Source organism: Alexandromys fortis, unplaced genomic scaffold, assembly GCF_014885135.2.
Source record: "Alexandromys fortis isolate MF-2015 unplaced genomic scaffold, M_Fortis_MF-2015_v1.1 scaffold_156, whole genome shotgun sequence".
NCBI classification, from domain to species: Eukaryota; Metazoa; Chordata; class Mammalia; order Rodentia; family Cricetidae; genus Alexandromys; species Alexandromys fortis.
In genome coordinates this window covers 1,768,983-1,792,048 of record NW_026068028.1, presented here as the reverse complement: position 1 = coordinate 1,792,048, position 23,066 = coordinate 1,768,983, and the positions used below count along the sequence as shown (strand labels likewise).

The 23,066-nt window shown below is 50.8% G+C and overlaps 1 protein-coding gene across 1 annotated transcript in view; it reads left to right on the top strand.

Moving 5' to 3' along the window:
• The window catches only part of Cacng4 (calcium voltage-gated channel auxiliary subunit gamma 4), a 59,617-nt gene that overhangs the window by 26,303 nt on the left and 10,248 nt on the right, over positions 1 to 23,066 (top strand). The window lies entirely within an intron of this gene.

Here is a 23,066-nt window from a genome sequence, read left to right as displayed (position 1 = left end):
TGAGTATCCCTATTTATAAAAGGAAGATGATAATACCAGACTTAAAGGGCTATTGTGAGGATTAGATCAGCTCAACCACAAACCCAGGCAGTTGCTAGACGCTCAGCAAATGGCAGCTCCCTCCCCCCTCCCCTGTGCACACAGATCTCATGAAACATGGGCTTGGTGGTTCAGAGGGAGAACTCCTCATCCTGGAGCCTGAAGGCCTGTGGGACTCTAGCCTGGTCTAAGTGAATGTGTTTGCTGGGCGAACGAATGGGCTGAGTGGATCTGGGAAGGAGGGGAGAGCAGGGAACCTAACTGTTCTCCATTGTTCAGTAGATCCCTATTATCCATAGGGGTGGTTCCAGACCCCTTTGGATACCCGAGGATAGTCAGACCCTTTGTATGAAATGGGGTATTTGCATATCACCTTTGACCATCCTCCGGAGTACTTCAGACGGTCTCTAGATGACTTACAGTACCTGAAACAATGTAAATAACGATGTAAGTCATTGTCATGCTGTAATATGTGGGGAGTAATAAAACCACCTGTATGTACATACACATAATATATATACATATATACAGTATATATGTGTGTGCATATACATGCACACATATATATGTATATACATACACACATACATACATACATACATACATACATACATACACAGATCTTCATCTACAAAGGGGCATCTGTACTTATCTCCTGAAACCTCACAATTGGGTCAGTCCAAGCGTCCCTATGTGAATTGTAAAATCTGAGACAAGCAGAGTCTGACTGACAAGCCCCCATCAACCGTCCATCCACCTGTCTGTCATTTTTTCAGTCTAATCTTGGATACTCCCAGGTACTCAGCATGTAGCAATAAGAAACTTCCAGAGCGCTAAAGAGGTGGTTCAGGGCTCTTACAGAGGTTCTGAGTTCAATACCCAGCACCCATGTGAGGTGACTCATAACTGCCTGTTACTCCAGCTCCAGGGGAATCTGATGCCTCAGACCTCCGAGGACATCTGTACCCACATTCACACACACACACACACACACACACACACACGCACACACACAATTGAAGTCAAAAATAAATCTTTTTTTTTTTAAATTTGGACAACATGGAGAATTTATCCTTTATTCAAATATACACCTCAGTTGGAGGGCTCTGTACACAAGGGACTGTACAAAATAGGCAAATATTTTTAAAGTTAAAAATAAATCTTAAAAAACATTTTCCCAATAGCATCACGAGTACCCATCTCTGCCCACCACTACACCGTTTCTCAGACAGAGAATGTTAGGTTTGCATAGCTTGAAGCAGTCCTGCTTGGGTAGATTTAGTGGTGAGAGAGGGGGCCATGGTGTCGGGCAGGAACCTGTAAGTCCGAAAGTTCCCCAGACCCTGATTCAGAGCCCACCCGTGTGGTGAGGGGCTCTCTGAGTCGTAGGGAGGGCTGCTGTGTTCCAAAGCTTCTGCATAATGTCAGTCCTGTGGCTGAGGAGCCCTCAACAGCTGCCTCGGTAGCCCTACCCCACCAAGGCCTAGTTTAACTCAGCCTTTACTGGGTGTTCTTTTTTTTTTTTTTTTTTTTTTTTTTTTTTTTTTTTTTTTTTTTTTTTTGGTTTTTCGAGACAGGGTTTCTCTGTGGTTTTGGAGCCTGTCCTGGAACTAGCTCTTGTAGACCAGGCTGGTCTCGAACTCACAGAGATCCGCCTGCCTCTGCCTCCCAAGTGCTGGGATTAAAGGCGTGCGTCACCACCGCCCGGCTCTGGGTGTTCTTTTTTTTATAAGAGGACCTGCCCAGTTACACAAACGTAGGGACCCGTACAATGTAAGCCTGCCCTTGGCTAGACTGCAGATAAACGCGGACTTTCCACGAGAGTGGGGTTGCTCTGCGGGGCCCCTTAGGAAAGGAGGTGTGGAGGTCCACGGTGGAAATCCCCACCTCTGGGTGAAGCTACCTTTGAGTCTCCCTGTGATGATGGGGACAGTAGGCGGCTAGGACTTAAGTTTAGTGTGTTTCCAGTAATCTTGGCGACTCCTCCTGGATGGAACTGGCTTTAATTCCAAAGGCTAAGTCTGGTCCACCAATAGGGGCCATCATGCCTGTGTTCCCTCGCCTTGGTCTGATCTCTGACTCCCCAGACTATCAGAAAACATGTCCTTCGGTCTACCCTTTCCAGCACCAGCTGTCACAAACCCTGTCAGCAAAAAGAAACCTTCAAACCTTGCTGTTCTGAGATCCTGGGGGGAAATCCTGAGAGCGTGCCTCATACCTGTCCCCAGCAGTCAAATGTCAACAGTAAGCCCTGCTCACTGGCCCAGGGAGACACTGACTTGTAATGACCCTCAGAGTTCACACCGGGTAGACTGGCCAACCCCAGAGTGCCTGGGATTCGGGCTGCTTGGCTCTCAGGTCCCCAGCAGGGGCCTTGGGGCCCCGATGCAGAGCTCCTCAGCATTTGCTGAGAGCTTTTTCATCATTTATGAATGAGCGCTGGTAGCGGCCATGCAAATTAGGGCCCAGCTGGAGGCCTGGCCTCAGAGAGGCTGGGCGGGCCAGACCCAGCTACCAGGCTCTTCCTCTTCATTGCCAGCATGGTTCCTGCTGCTGTTGCAGCTGCCACTGTGGGCTGCACCTCCTAAGCCATCACCACACATCCCTACCTGTAGCCATCCATCTGCCTAAGCCCCCATCGCGATGCTGGCGAGAGTGCACGGTGCCCCGGCTAACCCAGTGCATGAGATGTCAGCCCGCTCCTGCCCCTCAAGGACAACGGCAGTGGAGCGAAGAGGCTACAGGTGACCAAGTGCTTGCTCCTCCTTAGTCTGGAAACCCAGGAGGCTCATCAAGGCTGTGCGTCAGGACCTCCTATGTGTTCCCTGAATCTCTAATCCCGACCCTCCAGGAGATCATGCTGTTATCCTGGCTCCTCGGGACAGGAAAGCGAAGTATGAGGTGGGGACAGGAGGTAGCACTGTGGCCGTGAACAGCCTCAGCCAGACTGTGAATTGGTCTCCAAGTGGCCCTGTTCTGACCAGTAGTGACCGCAAGCTCGGTGACTCATGGGAAAGCAGCATGAACTTGGGAGCCAAAGCAGAAGCAGTGTGAAAACCAGCTCTCTGTACCTGCTTGTTCTTCCTGGAGCCTCAGTTTCCCCCTCCGTGAAATGGAACAGTAGTATCTATCTCCTAGACTTCTGGGATTCATTGATACAAAGTTGGAGGCTTTGGGGGAGGGGTGCTTGGGGAGATGGCTCAGAGGCTAAAGTACTTGCTGCATAAGCAAATACCAGGTGGGCCCGGCAGCCCATCCATAACGTCAGCCCCAAAGGCTGAGGCAGAATCCCTGGAGCTATCTAGGTAGTCTTATTGGTGAGCGCTGGGTTCGATGGAGAGTTCCTGCTTCAATGAATTAGATGAAAGAACAATTGAGAGTCGTCTTGACGTCGACCTCTGGCCTCCACACGCGTGTGCACACATGTACCCATACCCGTGTGAACATGCCCGCACACCACACACAGACACATCAGAAGGGGGCAGGGATTTGTCAGCGTCTCCACGCTGCTTCTGCAGAGGCTGCTGGTGGGGAGAGGAGATGGGGGACAGAAAGGGGGCAAGAGGTAGGTGGGAAGGCGGGAGCTGACACCTGGATATTTCCAGAAGCACACAGCCTCAGAGTGTCAGCAGACAGAGCCACCTTGCAGAGGACATTAGGCTCCATCTAGCATCTTTATTTTTCTTTAACAAATGTCCTCCAGGGCCAGTTTCAAATCAAGTTTAATCTGCCGGCTGAAGCTCTAAAGCCTCTAACTCGGAGTCACTAGGTGTAAAATATTCAGACCTGGGTGGACACGGTGCTGGCTCCCGGCCACAGCGCTCAGGCCGCTGACCTGCTTCACGGCACCCTGGCAAGCTGCATTTTTGCAGCCGCTGTCTGAATCACTGCCTTCTGTCTGTGACCCGGAGAGGACAGAGGACTGCAGATGCGTGGCCCGTGTGCCTGAACCCGGATTTCCAGCGACAGGGAAATGGCTTTAATGAATAATGAAAGCTTGCGGTCACAAGGTGGCTTCTCGCCGTGCCTGAGGAATCTGGCTTTTGAGCTCCAGCCAAGGAAAAGGAGGCTTGAAAAGGGCAGGGTAGAACCTGGCAGGGGTTGAGTCTTCTGCATGACCCCAGAATCAACCAGACTTGAGAATAAGATGTGTTGAGGGCAGGATTCAGACAGATCTCTGGGTTTTCTGGGTTTTGTTCTTGGAACTGTCCATCCACCCTGCTGACATAAAATCATTTAAAAAGGCTGGTGACATAATCAACAAAAAACTCAGTATACAAGCTTAAGGACCTGAGTTCAATGCCCAGACCCACATAAAAGGCCAGGCGTGGTGGCATGTACTTGTAATCTCAGAGCTGAGAGATAGAGACAGGCATCTGTGTCCCCAGAGCTCAGTGACCCAGTAGCTCAACCATATCAGTGAGCCCACAGGCTCAGTGAGAGTCACTGCCTCACGGAAGCCAAGGGACAGTTTTTGAGGAGTGAAACCTGAGGTTGACCTCTGACCTCCACATGCATGAGCAAACACGGGGACTCATGCCCACACACACATACTGCAAGTCAGTTAAAATTGTGCTCATTAGACATCTGGTCACATTGCACCCTGCACTGTGCTTCTTGGGGGTACAGCCCATGGATTCACCTCCAGAACACTGGTATTTCCCGTTTTACATCAACCTGGGCTTCCAGCACTGGTTAGTGGGCTCTGGAAGGCCAATGACAAGCACCTCAGTCCACGGCATCTGATGTCCTAACTGTGGCTCTCCCTGTCCAGGTTGGGCATTCTAGGTCCTGGGGTATTTCTCTCACTACAGGGCCAAAGAAAGAAGAGGGCGGAGTGAGCATTTCTTTTTGCCTTTTGTAACCGAGCATAGAACCGAGGCTCAGAGGAGACCGGTGCTCGCTACATCCCCCAGCCTCAAGGGTCCTTAGGTTTTTACCAACATAAAGAAAGCAGCAGACCAAGGTCTCTGGCTTAGGGATTGAAACACGGTTTAAATATAGGTAATGCAAAAGGCTATGGTGGGAGAGGGGTGCATAGAGGATAGATTCTCCTCCCCACCCCAGCCATGGATAGCAAACTCCAGGAGGCTCAAGTCCCTTGTGCGAAATGGCTGCGGATTTGCAGGTCACTTGCAGAAAGTTGTCTGCGGGCTGTGTCATCTCCAGCTTCTGAGTCCTGATACAGGATACGTACATTGTATTATTTAGGCAATAAAGAGGAATGTCCGTAAGTGTTCGGAGTGCACGCTCTCCCTCAATATTTTTGACCTACAGTTGATTGACTCAGTTGATGCCGAACTTGTAGGTACAGAAGGCTGGTGATAACGAATATGGAGGAGCAGAAGCCTGCAGGCTTCTTAGAAGGTGTGGCACCTGCCCTGATGACCTTTGAAGGTTTGCAAGATGTGGCAGGGGTCAAGACAAAGGAAGCATGCTTGGGAACGGTCTCGTGTAATAAGGGTTGCACCCAGTACAGTGTGGTTGGAGGGTGGTGCCCGCAAGAGAACTGGAGAGCAAGAGAAAGCTTGGCATACCCAGATCTGCTCCTGCACGGTGGGGAAGTCCTGGGTCATCAGATCACCCTGGCGGGTGATTTTGAGTGAGGACACCAGTGAAAAGCCATGCTGAGAAGGAAGGAGGCAGCGTTGGGTGTGAAGCTGGAAGACCTGGTGGATCTACAAGGCCGAGTGAAGGAGAGGGGAGTCCTCCGGGAAATACACCTCCAGAAGACATACATCTCCAGTTAAGAGAGGGGTGTATACCCGTTATTCCAGCCCTTGAGAGATGGAGACGGGATGGCCAGAGGCTCGTGATTATTTTTTGACTATATAGCAAATTTGGAGGCCGCCTGGATTATGTGAAACCTTAACTCAAAAAAAGAACAGGGCTGGCCAGATGGCTGAGCAGGTTTACCCCTGGCTACCTGGATCCCATCCCTGGAATCCTTGTAAAAGTAGGAGGACGGAGCCTGGCATGGTGGCGCAAGCCTTTAGTCCCAGCACCTGGGAGGCAGAGGCAGGCAGATCTCTGTGAGTTTGAGACCAGCCTGGTCTACAGAGTGAGTTCCAGGACAGCGAAGGTGGTTACACAGAGAAACCCTGTCTCAGAGAACAAACAAACAAACAAAAACGTAAGAGAGAACTGACCCCATATAATTATTCTCTGACCTCCACATGCATTCTCCAGCATGTACGCCCTCCCCACGTCACTCACACAAACAGCAGCAAAGCTGATGATAATAATAATTTTTTTAATAAATAGGCACATTTCCAAAGGGTTCCTCCTTGGTTCTCGGGTACCTTGTATGGTTGAGAATCTGGCCAAAGGGGAGGTCATGTGAAATATTCCATCTCCCGTGCTGGGCATTGTCAGCCCTCTCCATTTGCGCACCACTCCCAGAGAGGGTAGAGCAGTGTGGTCTGAACGCTTGGGTCCTGAAGATGACTGTTCGGGTTCTAAACACAATCCTACGTTTACGGAACCTCTGTGGACCTCGGCTTCTCCTTTTGTGACATGAGGATCACAGCAAGGCTCAGAAGAGTTAAAACGGTGCACTCAGAACTGACGTCCCCATGAGGTGTCAGCCGCTGGTATGGTCATTATTAATGTCATCGGAGTAACACGTGGCGCCCACACCACTCCAATCTGTGGTCCCATGCATCTTTCTCAGCTCTGAGGCTGTGAGGAAAAGCTTGAACCAGTGCAAACTGTTAGGACAGCCAAAGCTTCGAGTTTGCGCTCTCCGCCTGGATGGCTTTTAGAGACCAAGCAAAGCTCTATTTCTCTAGGTAAATTAGCAAAGAGCCCTCACCTCCTTCCCTGACTAGCTTCCACTGTCTTTAGTAAGGGGACAGTGCATAAGAGATTAAGAAGCCACCTGGAAAATTTAGATGAAACTGACGATGTCCACACCTTGACCCTCTCCCTAATAAGGTGATGGAGATGGCTCCCACCCCCCCCTCCAGCAAGCTGCCTTTACACCTCTCTCTGCAGAGCAGGCTGCGGCTTCGAATCCACCTCTTTGTGTGGTTTATTTGCCAGCATTGCTCTGGCTTAATGGTGGGGGTTGGAGTACAGCTTCTCATTAACTTTTATCCTCCCCATAAATGGCCTGCTTAACTCTCAATGGCAATTGTTCTGCTCTGTTCCCCGGGGGTTTCTCTGCAGCCTGGCTCCCGGCCAGCCTATCTTCTCTGCCTCCAGCCCCACCAAAGCCTGGAGCTCCTGGACCTGCTGGGCCTGTGTGGAGGGAAGGAGGCTGGCTCTTACATTCTCGCTACTTTTTTCTCTTCCAGCAAGCAAAATCCCCAAGACTTAGCTCCAAACCTAGAAGAAGCTGAAGCAGAGAGATCTGGGGGGCGGGGGTGGGGGGAGGGTTGCAAACAGCGACAACTTATCTAGATCCGCCAACAGGGAGCCCGCGATGTATTGGCCTCAAGACCAATACAGGACCATTGGCGGCCTTGAGTGTGGGTACAGTCTGGAAGAAGTGACCAGGAAAACTACTGTGGTCTTAAGCCAAGTATGCTTGGAAGTGGGGGATGGAAGGTTAGGTGATAGAGCTGAGGAAATACCTTGTTCTGAGGGGATCCTCTCTCTCTGCCCCAAATCAGCTGGTGAGCATCCATGAGAAACTGTCCCAAAGTCTGGATTCTGATTGGTCCTTCTGCTTCTCTTTCCCTGACCCCGAGGACCAGAAGCAGATTTGACCTCATTGCTTTGCTAGTTCAATACCTTTCCAGGCTCCCAGGTTCACAAAAAGCCCCCTAGGCCATGCCGCTTTCTCCTCCCCACCCCCTTCTATGTCCATAGCAACTTTACCCACTTATGCATACAGGTCTCTGGCCCTGACTCTACCTTGTGTTCCCTGCATCTGGAACATCTTCCTAGTCTTTGGCTTACTGATTCTTCATGAGTCTCAGTTCAGATATCATTTCCTCCCAGTGGCTTCCATGGCCTGGTCAAAGGCTGTCCGAGTCACCAAGTCACTGCTAAGCTAAAGGCAGGAATGGGCCAGCTGTGAACCACAAGCCTGGCCAGGCCCCTGGTCCATGGCAGGCTGGGGGCATGTAGGTATTGACTTGAATTTAAGACTGAGCTCATGACTGAGTAGGCACCTGCTCCTCAGTGCTGGGAGACCCACCCTGGGCAAGATAAGGGGACATTTGTCACCGCTGCCATGGAGAATGGACCGTGTGAGGGCCAAAATAGTGGCTCTCCTCCTGGAAAGCAGCCAATGGACTGGCATAGACAGGACTCGAGGTTCCCTGGAGACCGGGGCAGAGGACGTGGGCATCAGGTGTGGCTGATGAGCCCAGAGCTCTGAGGCCTCGTTCAAGCCTGTGCGCTGGTGGCTCTTCCCCAAAGGGCATGTCAGCACCAGGCTGCCACTGATAACGGTGTGTTTATTTGCCACTGTGGACCACAGGTGTGGAGAGAGGGGGCGCGCATTGGAAACTGGGTTTGAATTGGGTTTCTGTGTGGCTGGCATTGCTGGCCCCGCCTCAGGTGTACTCAGTGAACCCTGCCTGACTACCAGAAGGCGACAGTGACTTGGCAGGTGTGTGCTGTTCCAAATGCTGTCTCTTCCCCCCCCCCCCCACACACACTTCTTTCTCATCTCTCCTGGAGCATTCTGTGGCTCCTTGGGACTCTGCTAGCAAGTTACTTGCCCTCTCTGGGCCTGGGTCTTTGTTGTGTGGCACAGGCTTACAGGAGTGCCTACTATTTGTGGGTTTGTTGTTGTTGTTGTTTTGGGGTCATTAGGAATTGAACCCAGGGCTCTGTGCATGCCAGGCAAGGCCTTTACCGCTAAACTACCACCCCAGCTGTGGGAGCTCTTGCTTCTTAAGGTATTTTCAAGGCTTAAGTGAGAAATTGGAAGGCATTTAGCTAAGGGCTTTGCAGAGTTTAGTGCTCAGCTGCGGGCTGCTCCTCTTAGTCCATTAACAGTGGAGCTGGAGGGGAAAGAGTCGTTCTGCAGGGCCTCCTCACGGTCAGGCAAACTGCTCATTCTGAAAGTCACAGTGTCGTGGCCATGTGAGGGCAGGGAGGGCTCTCTGGCAGCCCCGGGGAGGTGGCAGGCAACCTGGGCTCCCTCTGTTAGAACAGCTGCCTTCTGGTGACCTGGTTATAACAGCAGGTAACACATTGGATGCACTTGCTGTATGCCCGGCTCAGTGACCTTCCCAAACCCTGCTGTCACCTTCAGAAATCCCTCGGAGGTCACCCCTGTTTAGGATCCCCTTTACACAGGTGGGGAAAATGAAGCACAGGGAGGTTAATTAGGACCTGTGTCATACAGCCGGTGGATGACAGCAGAGCCAAGACAACGCCCCCTAGAGAGTGCTGAAGCCACCACCTCTGCGGTTGTTCAGCACAGCGGAGCAGCTGGCGTCTTCATTAGTGGTCCCTGGATGGGGTGCTGTGTTGAGTCCGATCCAGACTGAGCGACTAGCACTTGTGATCGGTTAGCAGTGTCTGCCACGGGGGTGGTCCCTTAACTCACTGCAGGCCACTGACTCATCAGCAATAAAGACACTTTTGACATTTAGGATTAAGGTGGAGTTTGTTGGCGTGGGAGGGCAGCATCTTAGAAAATGTTTGGCGTTGTCGCTATCCTTACCGGCTAAATATCAGGAACACCAGGGAGGTAGAATCATGTGTTGAGAGCCCTTACCCAGAGCAGGCAGCAGACGGTGAGCAAAAGAAGGCTGAACTTGGGAGGCCAGAGATTAGCGATCTAGGCTTGGCTGGTCCACCAGCAAGCCCGTCCCCATGGAAATGTCCTTTCACCTCTCCAGACCTCAGGTTCCTAATGAGTAAAGTGATGGAGATGAAGTAGCCAGTCCCTAGGGTGCCTTTTAGAAGTTTGTATGTCTCCACTGTCACTGTCCCTCCCCGACACAGGTCTTCCAATTAAAACTCTCGGGTTATTTGGGGCATAACTTCCCAGTTATCTGCAGAAGCTGTGGAAAAGTCTGGAATCTGCAGAGATCTGTTTTGCCCCATCCGACACTGTATTTGTTCCTCATTTAAAAAGAAAGAAGAAAGTAAAGAGGAAAGAAAAAAAAAACGGAGCCCTCAACCCGAAGCTTTCATCCAAACAGTCCTTATGGAGCAGCTAGAAGTAGAGAAAGCACAGAGAACCCCTTTCCTTGGTGCTGGGGGAGAAGACGGCTATTGGTTGGGGAATGGCTGGCTCTGTTCAATTATGAATCTCGGCAGGAAGCCTGGAAAATCCCGGCAGTTCTTCAGCCCGGCACTGGTGGAGGTGAGCCTGGGGCTGTGCTGCCCTCCAAGGACTCGCTGAGCCCAGAAGGGATAGAGAAAGCCGGAGGCCCAAGGTCAGGAGCTGGGCTGTGAGCCTCAGGCCCAGGGTCACCTCTGAAACCCCTATAATGGCTAGTTTTAATGGTCACCTTGGCATGATCTAGAATCAGCTGGGAAGTCTCAATGAGGAAATAGCTAAGTTAGAACTGGCTTTGCCGGTAGGCCTGGGAAGGATTTTGTTAATTGGGTTAATTGAAGTGGGAAAACCCATCCTACCCACAATGGGGGAGGGGCCGTTTTGTGGCCTGGACCTCGGACAGAATGAAAAGGAGAGAGCCAGCTGTGCCCCAGCCAGCAGGCTTGCATTCCTTGTTCTCTGCTCCTGACTGTAGATGTCACATGACTAGCTCTCCCATACTCCTGCTGCTGTGACTTCCTAGCAATGACTGGCTGTAACTGGAATTGTGAGCTATGCTGAGCTATACTTTCTTCCCCAAGTTGCTTTTGTCGGGACGTTTCATCACCCTGGCGGGAAACAAAACTAAGACGGTCCCTATGCTGGTCCATGTTTCCTGAAACACTAAGACGGTCCCTATGCAGGTCTGTGTTTCCTGAAACCCTGAGATGGTCCCTATGCAGTTCTGTGTTTCCGGAGAAGAGAGCCCCGTGGCAGGAGACTGCCGAGGCATTCACTGTAGGCTGTGAGCAAGCAGAGAGGCTTTTTTTTCCCTTCTTAATCAGTGATAGAAGAGAATCTGCCATTTGTGGGGCCCCTCTCCCTCTTGGTCTTATATCGTCTCATTTCTTCTATGGCAACTCCGTGGGGTTTGTAGATAGCCCTGTTTCAGAGATGGTACCTCAGGTGCTTGTGGGAAGATGACTGGCTGGGCTGGTTAACTTCAAGGTGACTGAGACCTAGAGAGGCTGGGAGGCACGTGTCTCGTGCTTCTTTTCCTGATGGCGGGCATCGTTGATGTCTTCTGATTCAGTGTCCTTTCTGTCCCCCGAGATCTGTGATCTCTTGGGAACCTGTGCGTATTTTCGCATCTCGGAACAATGTTCCGAAACTCCCTGTCCAGTAGAGTCCAGGCTTCCAAGTCAGCCAGAACCCAATACCCCTTCCCCCAAGCAAAGGTTCGCCTGTCTGGGAGCTGGGATCCTCTTGGTTACAAGCATAGATAATGACTTCCTTGGAAGACTGTGGAAGTCCTTAAGGGTGTAGGGAAGGTAGGGAAGAGTTCAGCCATGACCAAAGAAAAGAAAAGCCAGGCCTCTGTCACAAACCACTCAAATATACTCCTCTTGTGAATTCCCCAGCATCTCCTGCGACTCCTGACTGAACTCAAATCTATATTCACGGAGGAGTGTCTGATTGGCCAGCCTGGGTCCCTGACTAGTAGCCTGGCTGGAATGTGGCCATTATATGGGTGGTTCTGTGCGAGGACCTTATTCCAGAGAAGAAGTCACACCACAGAGGGTCAGCCTGGCTCTAGGATGGCAGGTGGCTCACATCCTACTTGACCCTGTGTCCAGCTGTCCATAGCATAAGACCTTAAAGAGATGCCTTGGTTTGGAGGTAAAAATTGATTCAAAGAGACAGACAGTGGTGGCACACACCTTTAATCCTAACACTGGGGAGGCAGAGGCAGGAGGATCTCTGTGAATTCAAGGCCAGCCTACAGAGTGAGTTCCAGAACAATCTCCAAAGCTACACAGAGAAACCCTGTCTCGAAAAACCAAAAATAATAAAATAAAATAAAATAAAAACAATAGAGTCAAAGAATCCCACTTCTGAAGGAGGGAGCTGGTGTGTATCTGCACTGGTGACGTTTCTTGTCACGGGACAAATGCCTGACAAGCACAACTTCAGGGAATGAAGGTCTACTTTGGCTCAGACTTTAAGGGTGGAGTCCATCAGAACCAACAGGCGGCAGGAGGACCAGGAGGCAGCTGGCCGTGTTGCATCTGCAGTCAGGGAAGAAGGGTGATGACGCAATGCCCATCTCCCTTCTCTCTATTCAGTCCAGAACCCCAGCCCACAGACTGATGCCATCCGAGCACAGGCTGGTTCTTCCCACCACCTCCCTTAAGGCCTGTCTCACAACCTCATAAATATGGCCAGAGGTTTATCTCTTAGATGACTCTAAATCCCATCAAGGTGACAATTAAGATGAATGGTTACACAGTCACCCCTTGCCAACCTGACACCCACGCCAGTTACATTCTTCCAACATTTGATCACAAAGAGTAAATATTCCCATTTTGAAGGGAAGGGATGGGGAGAATAGCATGGAAAGGTTGGGCCAGAGGAAAACCCATCCCCAGCAGAGAGAACACTAAATACAGCTCCATGTCCAGCACGTGGACCTTGTGGTGCCATTGTCTAGATGCAAAGGGCATTGAGTAGCCCCACCGCTCAGTTCTGTTCCGGGAAGCACATGTAGCCTATCTCTCGGGCTGGCTCTGCTCCACACTTCCATCTTCCCTCCACAGACGTCCTCTGGTCCTGGCGTCTCCAGGACCTACTAGAGTTGATCCTGCAACTGATGCTCCCTGCTCCCTGCAGGAAATCGTCCTCTGGGGACTTCCTTGCAGGAAACCCGACCTCAGCAGCTTTCTGAAACATTGATGCAAGCCTCTAGGACATGGTAACTCTTGGCTTTTGCACACTTGCAAGACCAGCCCCCTGTGGGCAACACAACCAGGTTCTGGGGTCAGCTGAATCTCTAGCGTGATCCCCCTACCTGTGGTAATCTCTGTGTGCCTTGACTATAGAGCCGAAGAAACCACCTCTCCAGGCTGTTTTGAAGCTGGGAACCTCTTCAGTGGCCATCTCAATTCCGGGTCTCTTCTTCTGAATGAGTTTAATTTTTCCCAAGTTTGCTGTGACCTTCCTTGCTCGCTGCCCTGAGTGTTTAGATTATATGTGCATCCCACCTTGCCTGGCTAATCCATCACCTCTTAACATCTCCATATAGGACCCAAAGTTCCCAACACATGACCGTGGGAGCGAAATCACAGAAGATGCCTTCCTCCCAGGTCCTAGTCCCTGGAGCCCCTCTTCTGTTGCTTTTGCAAACAGTGTGATTTGTGGTCCATCACTTTTCTTGGTGGTGCTTTCCTCCAGCCAACAGCCTGTGAGGACAGATGAGCTGATCCTGAAGCACCCATTCTTACACATCCACGTGCCTCCCTAGTCTCCCCCTGCCCCCTGCTCTGACAGCAGCCAGCAAGAGACTGCCCAAGGTTCTCCGGCAGCTGCTGGAAGCTGCTGGCTTAGAGCCGGGGTTAAATGTGTCCTTACATAGGGTTCCGGTGTGAGAAGGCATGACGAAGAGAGAGCTTGTGAGTCCTGGACAAGCACAGCCTGCCGTCTCCCAGGGAGCTGAGCCCCTCTGGGACTTGAGGTAGATACCCAAGAGCCCTGGGGTAGGGCAAACCTAGCAGGCCAAATGATGCCCAGGCAGACTGGGAATAGCATCAGAGACGTCCAGAGCCTCCAGAGAGTAGCACTCCCCGTATGAGTCATGAGGGGTTTTTATAGCTGCCAGTCACTCTCTAGTCTCACGATATGATCTCTCTGTCCTGGTGGTACCTTGAGCAGGTAGCATGAACTGCAGCCCCCTTCCAGGGAACCTCAGGCTGCTGTTGTATCTGCATCTGCCTACATTTTTCAGTCCTCAATCCTTCACTTTTTCTTTTTCAAAAGCCCAAATCTCTGGGTCTTCTGGGCCTCCTTCCTGGGCTGTTGTTTGCCCAGCGCTATTTAGGGGATCAGCCCCTTGCAGCTCCCCCTTATACCCTGTCTAGCACTGAACTTCTTTGAACCCTCTTAAACAGGTTCCTCCCTCGTTGTTTTGGCTAGGGTGTCCACTCACCTCCCCACCCGAGGTGTTTGTTCTCCCAAATGGGATCTGTGTGTTCTCACTCCCATGGGGCCTGGCAAAATGGGTAAAGGGTCAAATGTGGTTACATTGTAGTGGTTTAAATGTAATTGGCTTCTCTAAGCTCATAGGGAGTGACACTATTAGCAGGTGTGGCTTTGTTGAAGTAGGTACGACCTTGTTGGAGGAAGTGTGTCACTGTGGGGACAGATTGAGGTTTCCTATGCTCAGGATACTGCCCAGTTCTGTGTCTACTTACTGTTGCCTCTGGTCAAAATGTAGCCAGCGCTATGTCTGCCTGCGTGCTGCAATGCTCCCCGCCATGATGATAATGGACTGAACCTCTGAACTGTAAGCTGTCACCTCAGTTATAAATGGATTCCTTTATAAGAGTTGCTGTGGAGTCTCCCAGCACCCAGGAGGCAGAGGCAGGCGGATCTCTGTGAGTTCGAGGCCAGCCCTGGTCTACAAAGCGTGTTCCAGGACAGGTTCCAATGCTACAGAGAAAGCCTGTTTCAGAGAAAAGGAAAACCAAACAATAGAAAGGAGAACAGCGTGAGACTTTCTTCAGGCGTTGGTGTTAGGTTTGCTGTTTGGCAGAGGAAGCTCTAAACCCCACATAGCCGTCCTTGAAGAGGACAGAGGCAGCTCTTCACCAGACTCTAGTCCGGGCTGAAGGCAACCCTGAGATGCAAGGAGTGGAAAACTGTCCTCCTCCTCATGACATTGACATGAGAAACAGCTTCTCCGACCTTGGCACCGGAGCCTTGGCCAGACTCCTTAGCCGTGTGTTCTCTGAGGCCCTGCACTGTCCTGGAGAGCCCTTTCCTTTATCACTGCTGAGGAACTGTCAATAAAAAGCTCCAAAAGGCATAGGCTTTGTACGCCATAATCTCTCTTATTATTGATTTTTGCCACAGCAGAAATACTCTGGGATGTGGAGAGCAGCCAGCACAATAGCTGGTCACCTGCTGGAGTTAATAGTCGAAAGTGACTGGTCCAGTCAGAGGACCGTCATCCTCCACAGTGTGACTCTTGTTGCTCCTCCGTTGCTTGGGGATGGAGGTAAATGGGTACGCTTCCTGCTCCGGAGCCTGTCTCAGGCATGGCATGTATCGCTTCTGCTCATAGTCCAAAGGACAGTATGGTCACCTACCCCATGCTGGTGACCATGGGAAGAGTTGGAAATTCGTAGTAGCCACGTGCCCAGCGAAAGGGACCAGGTGTAATGAGAAAATATACTGCTGCATCTCCAGACTCCATCATCTAGAAAATAGCAGCTTCTCAGGAAATATAAATTGCAAGAAGAAAGTGAAATCTATATTATTTACTAGGGTCTTGAAGTGTCACCGTAGGCCAAGAATCTAGCGCTTCCTTGGAGTGCAGCCCAGTCCACCCTGCTTCTCAGAGCCTGGCATTTCTCTGTAGGAACCCAGGGAAAGGTTTCCCAGCAGCCTGCCTCGCTGGAGGGCAGCCAGCCCGCAGGAGACCAGAACATGCCAATTGGGAAATCACAGTCATTAGGAAGTTTCTCTGGAGATGGGCGTGGATGTGGATATGAAGAAGACCTCTAAGTGGGGTGCAAGGCAGAATAAAGAGCCTAAACTGAGATCCGTTGCTCCGGTTTATCTGCCTGCATGCCTGGCCAGTGTACCCACTCCCAACTCTTGTCTTCCGGGTTCAACGATTTCCCCTGCCCCCAAACCTTGCATTGATGTCATCATTCCAGTACCTCAGAATGTGGCCTTGTTTGAAGACAGGAGTCTCTAGAAAGGCCACCCAAGGTCGGAGTGGCTGGTGAGGTGGCTCAGCAGGTAAAGGTGCTTGCTGCCGACCCTGATGACCTGAGATTGATCCCCGGGACCAAGCACACATGGTGGAAACAGAGAAACGGCTCCCAAAAGTTGTCCTTTTAGCCTCTACCGATATGTTGGAGAAGAAGGAAGCCCTGACTCCACTTCAAAGAAGTAATTTAGAATGGACCACAGAACCTGTGCCCAAGGGACAGAGACTGGAACTGTTTCCCCCACTTGATCCCATCCCCATCCTCCCCTGCACAAAGTCTGCAGGTTGGGTAGACAGGGATGCCTGCAGAACTGCTCCCCCAGGCAACCTACCCATTGCCGTGAGCAAAAAGCAAGAAACAATTGGTGCAGCTGAGTTGAGGAATGGACAGGGGACATATGCACAAGGCTGATGGCTGCCACAGATGTGAGGTGGGGCTCGAGTGCGGTGACACTCTGGGAGGGCCACAGAGGAGATAAAGGATTATGCGAATGATCACTGTTATTAAGTCAGCAGCTGGCATCCTTTTCCCTAGGAGTCCCTTAATTAGAATGGGCTGCTAAGGTGTCCCTTCCCAAGGCTGGCGTCAGATGCCAGCATCCTTGCAATGACTCGAAGAGTGACTAAGTACCCCAGCTTTCATACTGACAGGCTTGTCTCCAGAATTCCTTGGGTCCCTGGGATTGGTCACCTAGGCTCTCTGAGAGAGGCATAAGCCTGAGGTACAACCTTCAAAAGGATCATGGAAGGAGAAGCTACTCTGTCCTGCTACACACGCACACACACACACACACACACACACACACACACCTGCCACCGCGGTTCTTACCTGACTCCGCAGCTTCCACAGCTGAAGGCATCTGCAGTCATTTCAACTATGCCACCATCACCATGTTTTCTCTTCAAATTAAAGGGTCTAGTCTCATTCTTTTTTTCTGTTTTGTTGTTGTTTGCTTCTTGCTTTTTTTTTTTTTTTTAGAAGGCAGAGTTTCTCTTTGGAGCCTGTCCTGGCACTCGCTCTGTAGACCAGGCTGGCCTCGAACTCACAGAGATCCGCCTGCCTCTGCCTCCCGAGTAGTGGAATTAAAGGCGTGCGCCACCATGACCCAGCGGCTCTATCCTTTTCTAATAAGCCTTAGTAGTTCACTTAAGACATGGCAGAAAATTCAGAAAACGCGAAGGAATTCTCACACTTAGCTCACTCATTATCCTGCCATCCGGAAATAAAACAGAGCACATATCTTGGGAAATTTCTTTCGAGACGTTTCCTGTGCTGGTAGATACTTTTTTTTTTTTTTTTTTTTTTTTTTTTTTTGAGGAAACTGGCTCGTGGTGGAAGGAGGTGAATGGATGTCCTGACTGACACACCTGCACATCTTCTCCACAGGAAGCCATGGGATCACAAGCAGGAGCGGCCCCTCTGGCTTCTTCCTTACAGATGAGAGCAACTCCTCTGCCACCACACGGCTTCCTGCTCTTCCAGAGGGCCGCCGCACCCCTGTGAACACAAGCCAGGGAACACAAGCCAGTAACCACGCTGTGGGGTCAGTCCAGGGTCTCAAAAATAAACCACCCTAAATATCACTTAGTAGATAACACAGCCAGTGTCCCGACCTGCCGAAAGAGAACTCGAGTGATTTGGAAACGGCATTCTCGCCGACTTCTCTCATCAGCCATTAATTTTTCTCCCTGTTAAATGCCTCAAGCCAATGCTAACAAAATTAAAACTTGACAGAGATAAATGTGAAGTCCTCAGGACTGAAACTGTTGCGCGCCACATAAACAGGTTGAAGGAGGTGAGATAACTCTTGTGGAAAAACTCCCGGGAAACTGAGGCAGCGGGAATACTAGGTCCCATTTAAAGAAGCAAGGGGTCCAGAGGAGGAGGAGGGTGCAGCCTGAATGCTGGATTTGTTACTAGGTGTGCTGTGCAAGGCACAGAGTTTCTGTCTGTCCCCGAGGACAGCGTGGGAATGGAGAAGCTGTTGGAGCCACCGGGAAAAAGAAAAAGCTAAAGACGTGTAACCAAGCAGGACATTTAAGGGAAATACTCAAATTCCTACCTTCAGGGACAGGGAGCAATCTCTTTCTTTTTCTAGTCAGTGGCGGCAAAAACAATGGGTGACCACCTGCTCCATTGCCCACTGCCTTCTTAGACGGTGATGGGGTACATTGATTGCTGCGGGTCTACCTCCCCACATGTGAAACAGACGCGGCCCACCAAAACCCTGAACGGCCTCATCATAACTTTTTCTTTTCATCTGCAAGAACTTCTTTTCAAAATAAGGCTCTATTGAGAAGCAGTGGAGTCTTTAAGAGATGGGGCTGGATGGAGCAAGGTTGGTTATTGGGGGTGTGCCCATGAAGGAGATGGGGACCCTAGCTCCTTCCTTTTTCTGTGTTCCCAGCCCCATGAAGTAAATGGGCTTCTTGGCCTTACGCTTTCGTCACAGTGTGGAGCTATACACTATACCACAGGCTCAAAGACCCCCCAAGCTGGAGATGCTGGGGGGGGGGGGAGGCTTTGTCACTGGCATTGATTTAATAAAGCACTGATTGGCCAGTGACCAGGCAAGAAGTAGAGGCGGAGCAGCCAGACTAGGAGAATTCTGGGAAGAGGAAAGGCAGAGAGACACAGTCGCAAGCCGGATGCAGAGGAAGCAGGCTGAGAATGCCTTACTGAGAAAAGGTACCAAGCCGGGTGACTAAGCATAGATAAGAACTATGGGTTAATTTAAGTTGTAAATGCTAGTTAGTAATAAGCCCAAGTAATAGACCAAACAGTTTACAATTAATATAAGCCTCTGTGTTTATTTGGGACTGAACGGCTACAGGACCAGGTGGGACAGAGATGTCCGTCTACATGGAACCTCCGAAACTGTGGGCCAAATGAGCCTTTTGTCTCTCTCTTGGAATGTCATGTCACAGTGATGGACAGCTGGCTGGCACAGGTACCTTCCCAGCTTCTGCCAGTTAGAGTGCAAGATGCCATTGAGGGCAGCAAAGCTAAGCCGCGGTGATGCTGATCTCTCGTCTATGCTAGCTTTCCTCTGGGTTTGGGAGAAAGCGGGGAGAAAAAAAGGAAGGAAGGGGGAGGGAGCGAGGAAAGGGGAATGGAGGACCAGAAAAGCTTCTGCAGAGTACATATGCATCCAGACTCCCCCAAAGATTGGGACCCACCATGTATGGACAGAGCCGGATGAAACAGAAGTGACGTATCCGGAACTGGAGACATTCATGAGCTCCCGAAAATAACATGCTTAAGAACGAGATGCTGGGGAGATGATTCCGCCAGCCAAATGCTATGCAAGTTTGATCCCCAACACCCATGTCAGAAACTAAGCGTGTTGACACTCTTGTGGTTCCCACCCTGAAGAAGCAGAGGTCTCTGGATCCCACCTAGACGGTTTGGCAAGTTCCAGGTTAGTGAGAGAGCTTGTCTCAAAGAACAGGGTCATGGTCCTTGAGGAAGAAGACCCAAAGTTGACTTCTGGCCTCCACACATGTACCATTTACACAATGTGTACCCATGTACTCACGCACGCGCGCGCGCACACACACACACCGAATGAGTTAACAGGCTCTGGATGTTGCCTAGTGTCAGGGTGTTTGCCTGGCATAAATTCACAAAACTTTGTGTTCCATTCCCAACACTTAAAACCAAGGCCACATTTCAGGCCTACTGGAGCTAATCTCAGTACTTGAGAGACAGAGACAGGTGGATCTCATACGTTCAAGGCCAGCCTGGTCTACACAGCAAGTTCCTGTCAGCCAGGCCTACACAGTGAGACTCTGTCTCAAAACAAACAAGCTATGAAAGCTGATAAATGGCCTACATGATCTTGTTCATAATTCTCTCAAATAAATACATAAAGGGTCTGGGACAGTTCAGGGACAGAGGCTCAGTCCTCAGTGCCACAAAAATCAACTCATTAATTCAGTTCAATAACATTCTAACTGTAGAGGGGAGAACAGTGAGATATCGGGAGGATGCTCGGAGCAGGTGTTTCTGGGAGTGTGCAAACTGGTCCCGCTTTGTCTTCAGGTTGGACATACAGACAGATGCATTGACACCTGATGGAGGCTAAAACCCTTCTCCTTTGGCAACCTCGATGCTGTGGAAAGGGGCTCCCCACCTCTCTCATTCCTATGGGGTTTTTTTTAGGGCTTTTCCTGCATCATTTGGATTGATTATCGACTTACTCTTTTTCTAATTAGAAAATAGCAATTTTCTCAAGACTGAAATTCTTAATTGGAGAGATGTTCGTGATTGTGGGCCAGTGGCAAAAAGCGGCTACAGATAATATATATGATATTCCATATTTAAAATAGGGAGCTACAAGCATACCAGAGTCCAGCTTGACAGTCTCTCTTAAAACACTTGTTGCTGTTATATGACCCAGCAATTGCACCCCTGGGCATTTATCCCCGAGTGGTAATAAACCTACCCCTCCCCCAAGACCTGAACATGAACGCCCCCAGCAACACTGCTGGGAACAGCTAGAAGCAGCAGACATCCTTCAGTGGGTCATGATTCAGCAGAGGGTGAGGTTTCCATGCCATGGAACACTGCCCAGCCAGGGAAGGCACAAGCCACCAACACCCAATCTCTCAGGAGAGTTGTGCTGAGTGCAAAAAGCCACCCCCAAAGGTTACCATACCATGCCTTAGCTTCCTTAAGTAGATCAGTTGTTAAAAGGGCAAAAATACCACAATTGAGAACCTCATGGAGGCTGCTGTGGGTCCCGGACAGACTAGGGTAGACATGAAGGTATGTGTGGCAAAAGAAATGGGGGGGAGTGGGGCACAACTGGGGAGACCCTTGTGATGGAAGGTTATGTATCACATGAGGTCAATATCACTGGCCTAGCTGTGACATCTTGCTAGTTTTGTCAGGAAACTGAGTAAAGAACATTCCATGTCTTCTTTTAATTCTTTCTTTTTATGTATATGTGGGTGTGGTTGTACATATGTGTGTTCCCCAGTATGGTCATGCGTGGAGGCCAGAAGTAGACTTTGGGATGTCTCTCAGCTGTTTTACTATCATGCTTATTCGTGTGTGTGTGTATGTATGTATGTATGTGTGAGTGTGCATGTAGTATGTGTGTATGTAGACCTGAGTTACTGTCATGTCTCCCCTCTTTGTTCTTCACCGTATGTATTGAGGCAGTCTCTGACTGAAACCAGATCCCTCTCACCGTTTGTGCTAGTCCGACGAGCTTGCGCTGAACTCCCCGCGTCCGCCCCCACAACCATACATCTCCCAGGCACATCCCACCTGGGATTACAGACAGGCCTCCTTGCCCATCAGACATTTCATCCTTTCTGGGGATCTGAACCCCAGTCCTCACACTTGCCTGCTGAGTCATCAACCCAGCCTCCTCCACTTTATTTTTCGAGACAGAGTTTCTCACTTAACCTGGAGTCTGCTAGTCTGGGCTAGACTCTGCTGGTTGTCTGGTGTGCTCAGGAGCCTGCTGGTCTGGGTAGACTCTGCTGGTTGTCTGGTGTGCCCAGGAGCCTGCTGGTCTGGGCTAGACTCTGCTGGTTGGCTGGTGTGCCCAGGAACCTGCTGGTCTGGGCTCGCTGGTTGGCTGGTGTGCCCAGGAACCTGCTGGTCTGGGCTCGCTGGTTGGCTGGTATGCCCAGAAGCCTGCTGGTCTGGGTAGACTGCTGGTTGTCTGGTGTGCCCAGGATCCTCCTGTCTGCCCACCTCCCTACCCCACACCTTGAGGTTGTAGAGCACCACCACACCTGGCTTTTTATACAGGTCTGGGGACTCAGATTCAGGAAGTCCTGCTTGAGTGGCAGACACTTTACCCATGGAGTCATCTCTCCAGCCCCTGCCCTTATTATTTCTGACAAGGGCATACGAAACTACAGTAATTCAAAATTAAGATTTTTTTAAAAATAGAGACTGGGGTCGAGGAGTAGAATAAATGTTTTTATGAGCAAGGACTTGAGGCCAACTCCCAGCACCCCTTCAAAGTGGAGAACCCCACTTGGATGTGTGTGCATGGGAGGACGCGGGAAGACAGACCACAGACCTGAGAAGTCAGCCGCAGGATTGTAGCTCTGAAAAGATTGTTTTCTTCTCTTCCAGCCTCTTATAATTTGACTTGCTCCAACAAGCAGGTGTGACTTGGTGATTTCTTTAGATTCAGGAAGTGGCAAAAAAAAAATATAAATAAATAAAATAAGGGAAAGAGAAGCGTTGGCAGTGCTGCTCCCTCCAGAAAGGGCCAGTTCTGGATCTATGGGGACATTTTTTAAATCTGGTAGCAGGTCCTAGGAATGACATGGAGGCTGTTACTGGCCCACTGAGCCCCTGCCAGTCTCTCAACCCCTAGATGGTCCTGGGACCAACCTCTTCTGGTGGACCACCCCTTCCTTCCCCAATCCCTGTGTCTGTTCACAGACTCAATCGCGCAGGGACACATGAAGCAAAAGGCAGGTGACTCTGGGGCCAGCAGCAGTAAGTCTCCCTGGGTCGTTGCCATCGCCGAGAACCTCCTTGGTCATTTCCTTTGCCGGTGATTTTTCTCACATAGTTCCCAGGGCCTTGGAGGTGAGAGCTGAGGTGATTGCCACTGTGTGGGTGGGAAAACGCGAGGTTAACTGTAATCCCGCAGAAAACACTGTGAAAGTACATCCCACCTAAGATGCCGCCTCTGAGATCCTTAGTCTGTCCTCTGCACCTCGGATCTGGGGTCCCCGGCAACAGGGCCGCAGCAGTGCTCACGGGTCTTTGGAGCGGCAGCTGAAGGGAAACAGAGGGACAGCTTGGTGTTGGCCAGCTGGCCAGCAGCTCATTTCGTAGCCAGGTAGGAAAATGGCATGCTCCCGGCTCAGCAGGGGGACCTTAGTTGGACGCAGGGGAAGACAGATGTGCGTCTGGCACACACCCAGCCAGCCTCCAGAACCACTCCCACCCACTGTGAGGTCGGGCTGGGCAGCTAGAGGCCAGCAGGACGCTTGGCAGCAGCTGCGAGAAAGACACAGGCTACAGCTGGAAATAGACCAGCTCTGACCAGTTACGGCAGGGGTGAAGGGGCACGGGCAGGGGCGGGGGGGGGGGGGGGG